This window comes from Lissotriton vulgaris, chromosome 4_1 (genome assembly GCF_964263255.1).
Source record: "Lissotriton vulgaris chromosome 4_1, aLisVul1.2, whole genome shotgun sequence".
Classification (NCBI taxonomy): domain Eukaryota; kingdom Metazoa; phylum Chordata; class Amphibia; order Caudata; family Salamandridae; genus Lissotriton; species Lissotriton vulgaris.
The window spans coordinates 1,623,058,380-1,623,074,836 of record NC_141691.1 but is presented as its reverse complement, the minus strand read 5'-3'; the positions used below and the strand labels follow the sequence as shown (position 1 = coordinate 1,623,074,836).

General features: G+C 46.9%; 1 protein-coding gene and 1 pseudogene across 5 annotated transcripts in view; one reads left to right on the top strand and one right to left on the bottom strand.

Moving 5' to 3' along the window:
- Positions 1-16,457, bottom strand: part of LY96 (lymphocyte antigen 96) — a 636,369-nt gene that overhangs the window by 474,110 nt on the left and 145,802 nt on the right. The gene's annotated exons all lie outside the window — the stretch shown is intronic.
- Positions 10,568-12,023, top strand: LOC147724330 (uncharacterized; annotated as a pseudogene). Its single transcript, XR_015309963.1, has one exon. The product of XR_015309963.1 is annotated as an uncharacterized LOC147724330 (transcript).

Genomic DNA, 16,457 nt, shown 5'->3' with positions numbered 1-16,457 from the left:
GAGGGGGGAAAGGGGCTGACTGAAGTGTGTTAGGTTAAATTAGTTTTAGGACGAGGGTGTCAGACGCATTAAAAATCCAGGTTTTGAGAGCCTTGCGAAACAGGTTTTCTGAAGGGATCAGACGCATCTGGGAGGGGAGCTTGTTCCAGGCTCTAGCTCCCAAAAAACCTAATGATTTTCCACCTTTGGTTGAGAGCCTGAATCTGGGGACCACCAGTAGGTTCAGGTTGGAGGACCTGAGCGATCGAGAGGGGGTGTATTTTCCAAACCTTTGGGACAGATAGGAGGGACCCGACTGGTGGTAGGCTCTGAAGGTGATAAGTAGGGTTTTAAATAGTACTCTCTTATGAATGGGCAGCCAGTGTAGGGTTCTGAGTGCTGCTGAGGCAGATGACTTCCTGGGCAGCCTCAGTACTAGGCGGGCTGCGGTGTTCTGCACCATCTGCAGTTTGTGCAGGACACTTTTGTTGGAACCTGCGTAGATGCTATTGCAGTAATCCAGGCGGGATGTGATGAGGGCTACTGCTATTGTCTTCCTGGCCGTCAGGGGGAGGAGGTCGAAGAACCTTCTCAGGCCCTTGATGATGTTAAAGCAGGACCCTGCCACGGTACCTGCTTGTTGCTTGAAAGAGAGGGCTTCGTCAAACTTAATCCCGAGGTTGCGGGCTGATTTGATTGTATTTGGCGGGACCTCAGCATCTTGGGGCCACCACTGTTTCGGGCAAAAAAGGTTGTCCTGACCAAAGGGGAGGATTTCCGTTTTCCCTGAGTTACACTTGAGGTGGTGAGTTCTCATCCATTCAAAAGTGGCGGTGAGACAGTCTCTCAGATTCTCTTCAGCTGAGGTAGTGTTGTCTTGAACAAGGATGAGCTGAGTGTCATCAGCGTACGATATTGTGCTGATGTTGAAGGAGGTGATGAGCTCTATCAAGGGGGTCATATACAAGTTGAAAAGAATTGGGCTTAGGCTAGAGCCCTGTGGCACCCCTGTATTGAGTGCCTTCTCGTCTGACCGATAGTTCCCCAGTATGGTGACTTGCTTCCTATGGCTAAGGAAGTTTTTTAGCCAGTTTAGGGCGGTTCCTGTTAGTCCCGAGTTCGCCAGGCGGCCAATTAATACGGGATGTGAGACCGTATCAAAGGCCGCCGACAGGTCGAGCAGGATCAGGACGGCTTTTTTACCTTGGTCCATTGCTGTCTTGAGAGTCTCCACCGTATGTAGGAGGGCTGACTCAGTGGAATGTTTTGCTCTGAAACCTGCCTGGCTCGGGTGTAGTAGGTTGTTATCCTCCAGAAATGTGGTCAGCTGTTTGTTTACCGCTGACTCTGTGAGTTTGAACAGTAGTGGAAGCAGCGATATAGGGCGGAGGTTGGAAAGTATGGTAGGGTCAGCTAGGGTTTTTTTTTGAAGGGGTTTCACGGCAGCGAGTTTCCATTCAGAAGGAATGGCGGCAGTGGCAAGGGAAGAGTTGATGATGTTATTTATAGTGGGGTTAACTGTGTCCACTATGGTTTGGAGCAGCAGAGGGGGACACGGATCAAAAGGGGAGCCTGACTTGATGGAGAGGATAGCTTGGCGAGTTTCGTCAAGACTGACCGGGGCAAATTTGCTTAACTGCGGGTTTTTGTTGGTAGTTGGTAGGTTTTCCTGGAAAAGGGATTCAGGGCGGTCTGGAAAATCTTTAATGAGGTTTTGAATTTTTTGTTCGAAGTAGTCTGCTATCGAATTGCACAGGGTAGGTGAAGGTGGAATCTCTTGCCTGAGGATTCTGGGATTCATGAAGTCATCGACTATTTTGAAGATTTGCTTTTGATTGTTGTTGGACATAGTGATGGCCTCAAGGAAATGCTCTTTTTTGGCGGTTTTTATCATTGCGTGATAATGTTTCCTAGCAGTTCTGTAGTCTAGGAGTTCAGTATCACTATAGGTGCGGCGCCATTTCTTTTCGAGGGTTCTAACCTCTGAGCGCTTGTCTTTAAGGTGAGGGGAGAACCATGGGGCACGTTTTTTGTTTTGCTTTTTTCTCGCTTTTTGCGGGTTGGGGGGTCCGCCGAGGTCTGTGATCCATGTACAGAAATTTCTGTAGTCTGTTTCAGTGCAGCCAGTGGGGAGGGGTTTTGAGTTCTCAGCGACGAGGTGCAGATTGAGGGAGTTTACTAGTTTCTTCCAATCTGTCTGTGCCTGGGTGTCGACTTTTGGATTGGGAGTGTTTGCCCTTTTTTTTAGAGCGAGGTTGGAAGGGATCAGCCAGTGGTCGGTCCACGTTTGAGGCAGGGGAGTTTCTATAGTTAGGGTAGTGAGATTGGTGCAAATGCAATCCAGGATGTGACCTGCTTTGTGTGTGGGCTTTTTGGATAGTATTTCCAGCCCCAGAATATCGGTTAGTTCATTGAGCCATATTGTGTTAGGGTCGTTAAGTTTGTCCAAATGGAAATTTAAGTCGCCTAAAATGGTGAAGTTGGCGTATTTCATGGTGAGAGTGCTGAGTGCCTCTTCGAAGCTGAGTGAGAAACCGTTCTGTGGTCCTGGTAGGCGGTAGATGAGGGCGCCGGCAAAGGTGTTCTCGTCATTTATCTGAATGCGGAAACCCATGCTTTCTGCTCCCTTAATGTCCGAAAGTTCGAACGTGGAGCACTTCATGGAGTCACGGTGGATAATGGCAAGGCCACCACCTCTTTGTTCCTGTCTGTCGATTCGTTGAATGAGGTATCCCTGGGGGACAGCCTGGGCTATAACAGGGTTGCACCATGCTTTTAGCCAGGTTTCTGTTACAAATAGTAGGTCAAAATCGTTTTCTGTGATTAGGTCATAGATATGAGCTCCATTTTTGCATATTGACCTAGCGTTGATTAGGGCTCCTCGGACAGGAGTCGAGTCTTCCGTAACGGGTAATGGTTTCTCTGGGGTGAGAGAGATTTTGCATGAGTGGCAGCATGAAGGCCCTAACCATGTGTCGACATTGATCACATTGTGACAGTTATTGCAGTTGTTGTTTAGGGAGAGGATTTTTTCTCTAGTGAGAGTAGGCATTGGGTTGGTGCATACCTTAGGTTGGACGGCGTGGCATGCCTTGGGCCCGGTCGTGGCATGGACGGGCACAGACGGGCTTGCCTTAGGCGCGCCTTCGGCGCGCAAACGGCGCGCCCGCTGCGCTTGCCCGCTGCGCGTTCTATGATGGCACATATTTGTAGGAAGGGGAGGTGTCTGGAGTGGGCGTGGCCTAAGCGAAGGGGCGTGTCCGTGCTCCTCGCTACAATGGCGTCAGAAAAGCCTGGGTGTTTGGGTCCCGTTTCAGCGCTAGAGTCCGCTGTACGGGGTGAGGGATGCCTGGGAAACAGGTGAGGAAGTGTTCTTTTTAAAATCAAAGAAACAGTGCAATAATCAAGTTTTTTAAAAAATCGCGCTTTCACAGCTCCCGGCTTCCGCCTCAGGAGACACAATTACATACAAGCGTCGCTTTGCTCGTGGCGCTTATATAGTTGGTTTGCAGTGGGCGTGGCCTAAGCGAAGGGGCGTGTCCGTGCTCCTCGCTACAATGGCGTCAGAAAAGCCTGGGTGTTTGGGTCCCGTTTCAGCGCTAGAGTCCGCTGTACGGGGTGAGGGATGCCTGGGAAACAGGTGAGGAAGTGTTCTTTTTAAAATCAAAGAAACAGTGCAATAATCAAGTTTTTTAAAAAATCGCGCTTTCACAGCTCCCGGCTTCCGCCTCAGGAGACACAATTACATACAAGCGTCGCTTTGCTCGTGGCGCTTATATAGTTGGTTTGCAGTGGGCGTGGCCTAAGCGAAGGGGCGTGTCCGTGCTCCTCGCTACAATGGCGTCAGAAAAGCCTGGGTGTTTGGGTCCCGTTTCAGCGCTAGAGTCCGCTGTACGGGGTGAGGGATGCCTGGGAAACAGGTGAGGAAGTGTTCTTTTTAAAATCAAAGAAACAGTGCAATAATCAAGTTTTTTAAAAAATCGCGCTTTCACAGCTCCCGGCTTCCGCCTCAGGAGACACAATTACATACAAGCGTCGCTTTGCTCGTGGCGCTTATATAGTTGGTTTGCAGTGGGCGTGGCCTAAGCGAAGGGGCGTGTCCGTGCTCCTCGCTACAATGGCGTCAGAAAAGCCTGGGTGTTTCAGTAAGCTGCGGTGTTTTGGATGCTGTTGCCGCGCCTCGGACACCAGATTGGCTGAGAGCCAACCTGCCACGGTGGAGGGCTCCCCTAATTTTGATATGTACGTGAAACATGGATTGACCCCGATTTTGTTTAGTACTTTGTGGCACAGGTACACTAAGGGCAATGTGGATTTGCAGTAGCCATTGACGGGTTCTTTTGATGTGGCAAAAATAGACTACTTACAAGACAGACTGTTTGCTAGGCGTAGTCGTCAGAGCATGTTTGATTCACTAAGGATGTGGCAGAAGGAAGTGAGAGAGCGTCAGTTGAGAGAGGAGAAGGTGGCCCAGAAGAGAGCGGCTCAGACGATGGCACAGAAGGCGCGGGAACACACAAAGAAAGAGAATGAACAGCGGATTGAGCGCACAGACAGGCTTTTTAGGCTACAGGAGAATAAAAGTTATGTGGTGAGGGAGGAAGACCAGGATGAGATGGAGGACATTTTGAGTGCTCGGCCCCCTTACGCCCCACAGTCATTGTATCCCACGTTGCCGGATTCGGCTTCTTCCGGTGGGGTTTTGGGTCCACAACAGAGTGCTTCCCACTTGTCCGGTGCGTCCACTTCTCCTATATTAGCACCCCCTCTGCTGGGAGATGTTGGACAGGTTTTACCTTCTGCCTCCCCTTCATTGCCTGCGCCCCTTGTTTCTTTACTTGCGGCAAGCTCACCTGCCCCCTCTGTGTTTCCCTCTGCACTTCCCGCTGTCTCTGCTAGTGCTACTCCCAGCATGGGTACTGACTCCGAAGAGAGGTATGGGAAGTGGGTTGCTCACTCAGGTGCGAAAGCTGCTTACGCGCTCTACAGTTGGGTTGGATGAAAAAACGGTGGTGGCCAATCAAGCTTGTCAGTGGGCCAGGAATAATATTTACTTGTTCGAAGACATTTGGTCCACGATGAAAGATTATGAACCTCTAATGCAGCAACACGCTTTATGGCACATGTCGACGACGCTGATAGCGCTATGGGAACAAGGGTATGGAGGGGCGGCGCCCGCAATTCTTCATGACATAAAGGATGGAGCCTATAGGGCTAACACTGGGGTATGGGAGGTGATGCGAAGTTTAAGGTCCTTGTTGGAGTAAAGAAATGAATTACCATCTGCAGGTACACCCCACTTTCCTGGGATACATCCAATGCGTGAGGTACATCCTATTTTTCACCCCGAAGTCCCCGAAGTGGTAGATCCAGTAACAAATGCTGTCACTAGGGCTCGTGTAGACGCCCACTTCCAAGAACAGTGGGTATATACGCCATGGAAAAGAAGTGAGGTGTTAGCTTTGAAAGCTCAGTAGCCCGACTCTAGAAAAAATCTGACTGCCTATTATAAAGAATTGACGGAGGCAGCCTCCTCGACAGTTATGACTTTAGCGGACATTGAATTGTTTTTTGGACTGTTAGTTCCAGTGGATGTGTGGAGACAGGTGAAGGGCACTGATCACACGGAGGAACTGGGTGGTACCTGGGTGGAATTGCAGGATTGGGACAAGGAACGAAAGCCAGGGGAGAAGCCGAAAGCTGAGATTTTAACATTGCCGGGGCGAATTATTAAACATATGCACTCTCTCATTCCCCCGAAGAAGGTGGACTGGGATAAGTTGACGGCATGTAGACCGAAAAAGGTTTGAGGAGACTTTTATGGACTTCAGTGGTCAGGACATTTCACAAGTTAGAGGGTTACGACTTTTCGTTAACAGGTTCGTAATGAACTTGTTACCGGAAATATCGGCTAGGTTGCAGGCGTTGGAGAGTACGTGGACGACATCCACTCCCTCTGGCATTTTAAGCATGGCTCAGTACTATGAACATAGAGAGAATGAGAGCAAAGATAGACAGGAGAAGAAGGCCAAGGACTTGAAGACGAGGGTGTTGCTGCAGCAGGTGTCTAGGGGTCGGGGACGCGGTGCCTCACCTACAGTAGCGGGACGAGGGGGAAGTGGTTACGGAAGGGGTGAGAAGAGGGAACGATTGGGACCGAATCAGTGTGTGAAATGCAAACAGGAGGGACACTGGTGGAGGGACTGCCCGGAGTTTCAATCAAATGCTGATCAAGGCAGAGGGCGAGGTCGAGGTGATTTTCAGAGGGATGACAGACAGTCTGATGGTGTGAGGAGACCGGGAGGAAATTGTTTTGACGGGAATAGGGATCGACAACACTTTCAAAGAGGAGATGGACAGTATTACAATGATGACTATACAATGGACGACTTGACCGGATTTTCTCATAACTAGGACAGCGTAGGACAGAGCGAGGGACCAGATTCTGTGGATGTTGATCAACGAGGACCCTATGTAACTGCAGATTTGTCGGGGTCCCCTCAGAAATTTTTAGTGGATACAGGTGCTATGAAAAGTTCAGTGGCACGTTCTCAGGTCCTCTGTCTGGCAAAAATAATATCTCCGTAGGGTTTTCAGGTACTCCAGTGATTAGCCCCATCTCTAAGCCTCTTGCCCTAACGATTGGCCCTTTTACTGTTGACTCTCCTTTCCTCTTGACTTCAAATTGTGGTGAGAACCTGTTGGGTTTGGATTTGTTGAAGAGATTGAATGCCACTATTTATTGTTCTCCAGATGGTGTATACCTCACATTGGGTCCTACTGTCGCAGGTACGCAACAGTGTTTTTCTAAAGATGAGCCTCTGCCGGCTGAATTTAGAGAGATCCCAGAGAGCCTGTGGGCTAGCAGCGATACTGATGTGGGAAAAATGGATATTGCCCCTGTGTCCATCAAGGTTAAGGTAGGAGCTTGACTGCCGAGAATACCCCAATACAAGATCTCTAGAGATGGTGAGAAGGTTCTTTTGCAGATCATACAAGATTTGATCAGATCAGGGGTTGTGGAAGAAACGGACTCTAACAGGTGCAATAGCCCTATTCTTCCGATTCTTAAAAGACAGTCTGCTGACGCCAGTGATGATGCACCTGATGTTTATAGATTTGTGATTGATTTACATCATATTAACAAGGTGGTTGAGCCCCAATACCCAGTAGTCTCTGATATTACCACGATTTTAACGATGATTCCCCCATCGGCTAAATATTTTTCTGTCCTGGACCTGAAGAATGCTTTCTTCAGTATTCCTGTGCATGAAGATAGCCGTTATCTCTTCGGATTCTCATTGGTTGGCCGAAGTTTTAGGTTTAGTGGATTTCCTCAAGGTTATACAGAGAGCCCAAGCATTTAGAGTCAGGCGTTGAAAGCTCAGATGGATGATTTAGAACTTCCTGCAGGCAATGTTCTATTACAATATGTGGATGACATTCTTATTGCATCGGAGACCGAGGATGGGTGTTGGGATGCTACGGTTAAATTGTTACATCACTTGGCTCACAAGGGACACAAAGTGTCCCTTCCTAAATTTCAATACTGTCGACAGGAGGTTACCTACTTAGGTCATCTCCTATCGAAGGAGGGGAGGAGGTTGACACCGGAGCACATAAAGGCGATAACTAACATGGCTGTACCTAACACGCAGCGAGAGGTGCGCGCGTTTTTGGCATAACCTCGTATTTTCGCCAGTGGATACCCAACTATGCCTTACTAACTAAACCCCTACTGTATCTGACTACTAAAGAGGTGCGCGAACCCCTACCCTGGACTCCAGCATGTCAAGAAGCTTTTGAGTCACTAAAAACTGCTTTGTGTTCTGCACCTGTTTTGGGAACTCCTGATTACCAGAAGCCTTTTGCACTCTATGTGCATGAGGCGGAAGGTTGCACGTTGTCTGTCTTAACACAATGTTTTGGTGGGAAACAGAGACCCTGCGCTTATTTTTCCGCTATGCTTGACAATGTGGCAAGAGCGCTGCCGAGCTGTCTACGGGCTACAGCGGCTGCTGCGGTCTCTATTAGACAATCTGCAGGGCTCGTGTTGGGTTCAGACCTCACAGAAATGGTACGCATGCTGTGGACATTCTATTGAACAGAACGCAGACGCAGCACCTAACTAGTGCTCGTCTTACTGGTTACGAAATGACATTGTTTGCACCCCACGTTACGATTAAAAGATGTGCCACTCTGAACCCAGCCACGTTGCTACCCATCCCTTCGGATACAAAGGACGATGAAGTCCATGATTGTTTGTTTCGGACAGAGGAAGAGACGAAGGGAAGAATAGATTTGACAGACACACCTCTAGACGATCCAGATGGGGAACTGTATGTTGACGGGTCCTGTTTTAAACTTGCAGACGGTACTTCAACGGCAGCATATGCAGTTACGACATTGGAAACAGTAGTGGAGACTTCTAGGATTCCATATCATTCGGCCCAAGCCGCGGAAATAATAGCTTTGATGCGAGCGTGTGAGCTGAGTGAAGGACTGGATGTGAATATTTACACTGACAGCCAATACGCCTTTGGTGTGGCTCATAGTTATGGGCGACTGTGGGCAGAGGGGGCGTTTTTGACATCCCTCGGACAAAGAATACAGAATGGCCCACTGATATTACAACTACTGACAGCATTGACACTCCCCAGACGTCAGGCTGTGATAAAGTGTAGTGCACACATAGCGGTGGTGGATGATGTAGGACGGGGAAACGTGTTTGCAGACCAGACAGCTAAGGAGACAGCTAGGACGAAACTTCCACGAATGTTTGTGGCAGGACCGGCTAGATGGGTACCAGATGTTAACATGTTTGCAGATACTGTGCAGAGTGTGAGGAACATACAAGAAAAGGCGACTGAGGATGAATTGAGGATATGGAAGGATGGTGGGGGCCGATTGGACTCTGATGAATGTTGGACGGACATGACAGACAAAAGACGATGGTTACTCCCAGACGCATATGTCCTCCCATTGGTGACAATGGCTCATGGGTCAGCCCATATTAGTGCCAAGGGCATATGCAAATTATTAGACCCAGTGTGGAGCAACAAGAATATTCCTAAAGTGGCTACGCATTTAGTGCGACAATGCATGGTATGTTTAAGACATAATCCTGGAAAAGGAACTCCTGTCCCGGTGGGCAATTTTGCTCCCCCTTCTTTCCCTTTTGAGGTGATTCAGATGGACTATATTGAAATGGAAAGGATTAACAATCTCAAGTATGTCCTAGTGGTTGTATGCTCTTTTAGTAGGTGGGTGAGGCTTTCCCAACCAAAGACTGCACGGCCATTTCAACAGCTAAGATGTTGATAAAGGAGTATTTCTCCCAGTATGGCCTGCCCCGAGTGATCTGGAGTAATAATGGCACATCCTTCAATGCCGAGTTGATGAAACAAATATGTAAGGGACTGCAGATTTCCCAAAAGTTTCATGCAGCCCAACACCCCCAAGCTGCAGGTCTGGTGGAGAGGTTCAATGGAAATGGCCAAAATACAGGAGAGTACAGGACTCCGTTGGCCAGACGCTCTTCCCCTAGCCTTGCTTTCCACCAGAGTAACAGTTAATTCCAAAACAGGCGTTTCTCCACACGAGGTGGTCTTTGGCCGCCCCGCCAATGTGTGGGGGGTTCCGAGACCAAAATGTTTTTCATAAATAGAATATCCTTTATTGATAGACTACTTGTATGCTTTGACTAAAGATCTCCGTTCTATTCATCAGCAGGTAGCAGACACCCTGAAGCCGTTGCCGGAGGGGCCCGGACATACCATACAACCCGGGGACTGGGTTGTGGTGAAGAAATATCAACGGAAGTCTTGCTTGGAACCAAGGTGGTCGGAGCCGAGGCAGGTGCTCCTGACCACCCGCACGGCACTTCGAGTTGAGGGTCGGAAGGCGTGGACGCATGCATCTCATGTCAAAAAGGTTCCGCTACCACTGTCATATGATGAATGGGTGAGAGGCGGCGTTGCTAATCAAGAGTGTGAAACGATACCAAGATACACTCCTTTCTCCGATGCTTCACTGAGGGGTGAGGAGCTGAGTACGACAAAGAGAAGGAAAAATACAATTGCAAGCTCCGAGGTTCCCACTGATAACAGAAACCAGGCATCAGGGGACGCAGTTATTGCCAAAGACCTCCCCATTCTGTTCACAGATCCTGAAGTGCGAGGGAGCACTCGTTATAATCTGCGGCCTAGCAAAGAGAAAGGCATGAAGTACTGAGCACTGGAAGAAGGGCTTAGATAGGGAAGAGGTGCGGACAATGTCTTACAGGGTAGCTCAGAGATAGGGATGGACTGCTGGCAAGAGCCCTGGTGCTTGGCCGAAGACTTTGTTTAACGAGACATTAGAGCTGTGTCTAGACCCAGATTAGTGCTCCTGAGTTGCTGCAGCCATGCGACTCCATCGAGGGATTAGGGAATGAAGAATAGAAGTCTACCTGTGAGGCTTTAACGGACACAGGGACGAAGATCCCTTTCTAAGGGTTAAAGAACCCCTCTGGCCGGTTTCGGAGTGCCTGGGACTATTTTTATATACTTCTAGTTTAGTTATTTTTTCTCTTTTTGATTTTAGTTAGGGAAAATGTACCCCTTTGGCCGTCCCGTCCCTGAGGAGGAGCAGCCTTTTGCAGCTCCTTGTAGACCAGAGCCTGATTCCCCATGGTTGGCTTTACCACGTAAAGGAAAAATTGTGGCCGTCATAATACTGATTATTGCATTCATTCTGATCCTTGGAATATTGTTTTTTCTGGACAAAGCCTATCCCGTACATGTGTTTGCTCCCACACCTTCTGCCATCCCTGAACATAACATGATAACTGTTGATTATGGTGAACAATGCTTACGAAAAGGTTATCGAGATAATGTTTTTATTAAGACTCTACGTCATGCTCATGCAGTATATAATGTGACCGATTGTTGGGTTTGTGGGTTGTTACCTTCTGCTGCTTATAAAAAAGATAGATTTTTGGCACTTCCACTGACGCCTGTGAATAGTTGTGTGGCGTGGTACACCTTGATTGGCATGGTGAAATATTTCCAGCAACCCGATTTTCTATCTCCCCGACTACCCAATAGAGAATCTACCATGACAATGCGAGTACGCCCTAAGCCTACTTCTTCTCTTGGACAGCTGTTTACTGATGGACGTTTTGACCAAACATTTTTGGAGACATGTTCGAAGAAAGTAGGGCGATTCATGACTCCAAATGACACTGACAAAGTTCGGGAGAGTTTTCTACAGTTGAACTCTTCTCTCTCATATAGACACCCCCCAGCAACGAACGGTAGCAGTCATTCCTTGATGCCCTTAGCAGTTGTGGGGCCTTCACCATTCTTTTGTATCATAGAAGGGGTCCTATAAAGGTTGGGAACAGTTCTTGCAATGTGACTGCATTGATTCGCCTGCCCCTTAGTCCTTCTTCAGTTACACCTCCAAATATTTACTTTGTCTGTGGAGACAATGGGTACCTGTGGCTGCCTGAGGGTTGGGGTGGAGTCTGTTACCTGGCCTATCTGCGTTCACCTGTCTATGTGGCACCCTCAGACTATCATAAGACTCATCGTAGGTTTGCTATTATGCCGGAGCAGCGCATAAGGAGGGCACTCCAAGTTGAGGACGTAGATCAGACAGACACCTCTCTACAACAATGGACAGATTTTTCTAAGGGCTTACTGCCGTTCTGGGGTCCAACATTTAACAGCAGGGCTATCCGTAGATTATCGAGGGTAATGGAGAAAGTAGTGAACACTGAAGCAGACATTGCCGCTAATATGTCTGTTGAGATGCAGGCTATGAGATTATTTACGATCCAAAATAGGATGGTGTTAGACGTCATCCTCGCTGATAGGGGTGGAGCCTGCCGCGTCATTGGGACGTCCTGCTGCATGTATATTCCTGATTCAGCCCCCACTGTTAACTTAGCGGTGCAGAAACTTCATAGACTAGCGACTGAACTTCATCAGGACACTGGGACATGGTCACTACAGGGGTGGCTCTGGGGTGTTTTCTCCTCGTGGGCTGGAAGATTCTAATGGGGATTGTAGGAGTGGTGGGTGTGTTACTGACTTGCTGCCTTTGCATTTACTGCCTTCCCCCTTGTTGCTCAATGTGTGCCAGCAATTTGCGGTCCCCAAGAAAAGTGACTGGACAATATCTTGCTTCTAATACAATTGAACTTCCTGATATTAGTTGATTGATGCTTATTGATGATGATTTTTTTGATTGAAGTGTTTCCCCATCCCTGGAATGGAGTGTAAAGACGCTACCTTTTTAGTTAATAAAGGCTACGCTCCAGTTAGCCAAATGATGCTAAAAGGAGGTTCTGATAGGTTTCATTTTCCGATGCCCCTCCCATTAACATTTACACATGCAAGTTAGCATCATGTGTCTAACTAATGAAGTATTCACTTGTGCCTTTGCGTTTATTTTACTCTTCATATGGTTATTCTTTTATGCGTGTGGTGATATTCAGTTTCCTTAGCTTAGCTTGTGTGCCTCCATTTTGGGTGTTCCTCTGTGTCTGCGAGTCGCACTCGCTCATACCCCCGTTGGAATAGGAAAAACCCTAATGCAGCAGTTTTTCGTTTCTTAGCTAACTGTGGCCGAAACTAACAAGTTCCTTATCTGTAATGTTCTCATGCACCAGAGACGCTGAGGCCCGGCTCCGCGGACTTGGGCAGAGATAACCAAATGTTGCTCCTGCAGGTGCAGATGCCTCTTGTGTGAGGCCTTTTTTCCCCTCTCTGGGGTTCAGTACTTTTTAAGAAGGGGCGTGTTTTACTTTGCTGTACCATGTTATAATGTATTGCTGTGATGATATGAGTTAGTCCTCTCGGCGCACTCTTAGGGGTGAGGTCGGACAGGGCCCTCTCATATAGGAGTTTGTGGCCTAATAAAAATACCTTGTTTATTCTTCTCCACTGTCCGACTGACTTCTTACTGAGTAACTATAGGTGAGTGTGGTAAGTCACTCGGGTGGATTTGAGCCACGCTTATCACTGGAGAAAGCTCACTGAATAGTTCTAATGTCCAAAGTCCAGGCTGTAACTTTTCTCTAGGACTGTCTGTGCTATTGGGGAATATAGCTGGGTTAAGTTCTAGGATTGCACCTCCAGACTGGCATATTTTTATGGACCAATATGACATCTGCCTCTTAAAGGAAACCTGGACTGTGGATCCTTACTACTTCACAAGCTACTTAAATTATTATACACCAGCCATTAAGGAGGGGGAAAGGTCGTGTCTCGGGAGGTCTAATATTCTGGGTTCGCCAAGAAATTGGCTTTGTTGTTCAAATACTTGAGTCCCATAGCAAGGGCATCCTAGAAATCAGGGAGAAGTGCGTTCAACGAGAGACTATTGACATTTATAACATCTATGCAAGGGGGACAAATGTGAAAACATTGGAAGTTTAGTGGCTCTCTATATTTTGCTAGACCAGCACTCCAGGGGTAGGAATGTAATAATTGCGGGCGATTTTAATGTGACCTTTGAGCCTCTTATAAAAGAGAAATGCAATTTTACCGATGAGGAAGACGATCAGTGGGGAATCCCTAAATTAGACCTAGCTCCCATAAAAAAATGGTCGGATGTGGCAATCCAAAGAAATTCTATTTGCTTTGAAAAAGATCTAAGGGTGGCAAACGGTAGATCCCCATCTGATAGACATGGGGCTTGTAAATTTAATAACGGTGCTAGCCGCATTGATTATCTTCTGACTAATTTCCAATTATGGAAAGCGCTAAGAGACGTGGTGGTAAAAGACCGGCTAGAGAGTGATCACAGCCCCCTGTGTTCAGTCATTGATTTATTGTCGAAGGAAGAAATTAATCCTTCACACAAGGAAATAATTACTCTGAATGTGGCCGCTACAAATGACATGAGGCGATTAAAATGGGTAAACCTGCTCGAGAATTCTGATGCTCTTGAAAAAAATTCCCTATGCATTATTAGTGCTATTATCACACTAGAAGCACTCTTGGCCAATTCTGCAACCCCTGACTCTGTAATAGAATTTCATGAAGAATTCTTTGTTCAGCTTCGTACACATTTTTATAAGCATTGTAAGACCAGGGGCAATTACTCTAGTTATACCTGTAAATGGTTTAATGCTGAATGTAAGGAGGCACGTAGATCCCTAGGGAGTGCAACCTAGGTAGTGCAACCAGAGAAAGAGAGCCCATCTAAGTGCTTACTGCAAGGCAAACTTATAAGAAAGTACAGCAGAAGACCAAGAAAAATTGGGATGAGAATAGATGGTTGGACCTCAAATGTGCTTGTGAAAGCAAAAATCCTAAACAATTCTGGGATGTCGTAAAGTGGGGAAGAGGTGGTCGGCCGCTAGCACTGATAAATCATGTAAGTCAGGATCAATGGGTTAGTCATTTTAAACCCTAGTACGCCCGTAGCCTAGAGGACAACGAGATGGCTGAGCTTTCATATTCTTATTTTTGTGGTCCTGCTTTTGGCGAGGCCGATGTCAGCCTTGCTCTAGGAGCTGTAATGGGGGTAAAGCTCTAAGTCCCGACGGAATCCTAGCTTACATATTCCTTTTCGACAAACCTATATGGAGCCAGTACATCATGATTCTAGCAAATGAAATCGCTAAGGGTGCACCGGTCCCAGCCTCATGGAAAAAGGCTGAGGTTATCCCTGGTTTTAAAAAGGGGGATAAATCCCAGACAAATCAGCTTCATAGGTTCCTTCCAAAAGGTCATGGGATGACTCGTACTAAATAAGGTGCAAGATTAGGTGGATGAGCAGGGCATATTTTCACCACTTCAGGCGGGGTTTCAGGCACGTACAAGTACTAACGATCAGATATTTTGCTTTACAATGTTGTACTGGAAGATGGTGGTCCTGGAGAAGGGCAGCTTATGTGCTGCCTTTGTGGATCTTAAGTCAGCTTTTGACCTAGTCTCCCGTAGCAAATTATGGGTAGTACTGCAAGACCTGGGTACGCCACATAAATTATTATCGCTCATAGCTAGACTCCATGAGGTCAATTCTGCAAGAATCAAGTGGGGCACACAGGGACAGACCACTAATCCTTTCCCCGTAGAATAAGGTGTGTGACAAGGTTACGTAATGGCACCTACTCTATTCTCCCTGTTCATCAACAGGATCACAAAATTCTTGGAAGCGACCCCCACTGATGCCCCTGCCATAGCTGGTGTGAGAATTCCAATCCTTATGTTCGCGGATGATATGTTGATCATTGCTAAAACACTGAGTGGTCTGCAACAAGCTGTGTTACACTTGAAGAGTTTTGCCATCTGTGAGACTTGGAAATCAACGTGTCAAAAATGAAATGTATTACTTTTAAACCTCATAGATCATTTAGAGGAGGTGTGGTCTTGAACAACGGACCTTTATAACAGGTTAAAGACTTTACATATCTTGGGGTTATATGCAAGGCGATATGAAGTGGAATAAGCAACTGGACATGGCCACATTGAAGCATCGCCAATTGGCAGGAACTGTGCAAACTGAGTTTAAAGCATCTTTAACTAAACCAGTTAGTCCAGTTTTGCAAATATATAATACGAAAGTTGTTAGTTCCATGTTATATGGGGCAGAGCTTTGAGGATTCAAGAACCTTTCTAAATTAACCATAGCAGAAAATAGGTTCATATGGAACATTACTAACATTCCACAAAGTACCCCAGTACGTCCGCTGCTCCATTACCTAGGCAGAAAGTCAATGGCTGATAAAGCGAGATTTCGACCTCTGCTATGTTAGCGGAGAATCTGGTTCACACCGTCACTGAGAGCTAATGCTGTGTGCCTTAAGGATCTAATTAGAGCAGATTGACATAAAAAAAATTGCCTGGTTGCAGAAAATTTGTCTTATTTTAATAGGTATTGGTATGGCTACACTAATAGAGAACCCAGAAAGTACCTCATTTCCAACTAATGCTCTGTTGAAGGAAAGATATTGGGGCTGGGTGACCGATAACATCGTCAGGAATAGTGACTCTTCAACACTAACGGGCACTTTCTAAATGTGAAGCCACTACAAAAGCTGTAACCATTCTGGGATATTATAACCAAGACACATGACAGAAAGCTATATTTTCAATTTAGAGTTGGCTCATTACCAATAAGGTCTTTGTCGGCTAGATGGGAAATGCAAGCTAATATTTATTGTCCCACTTGCCATGCTCATTCGGAGTCTGTAGCCCATCTATTATTTGCTTGCCCAGCCTATACGGCACGCGTTGCATGTGGTTGTCTCCAATCTGCAGAACATTGGGAACTAGAAGAAACGATATGGGGCTCAGACTACTGCGCTCAGAAACAATGACACCTATTGCCCTGGGAAAAATCCAAGGTTGGGCATGGTCAATTAGATCTCAAACAATCTCTGTTGTGTAGTGATCTGATTGTGAGTTTACTACATGCTTCTAATTCCTTGGTTGTCATTTTGACTTTTTCGATTCAATCTCTTTATACTGTTGTCAAGA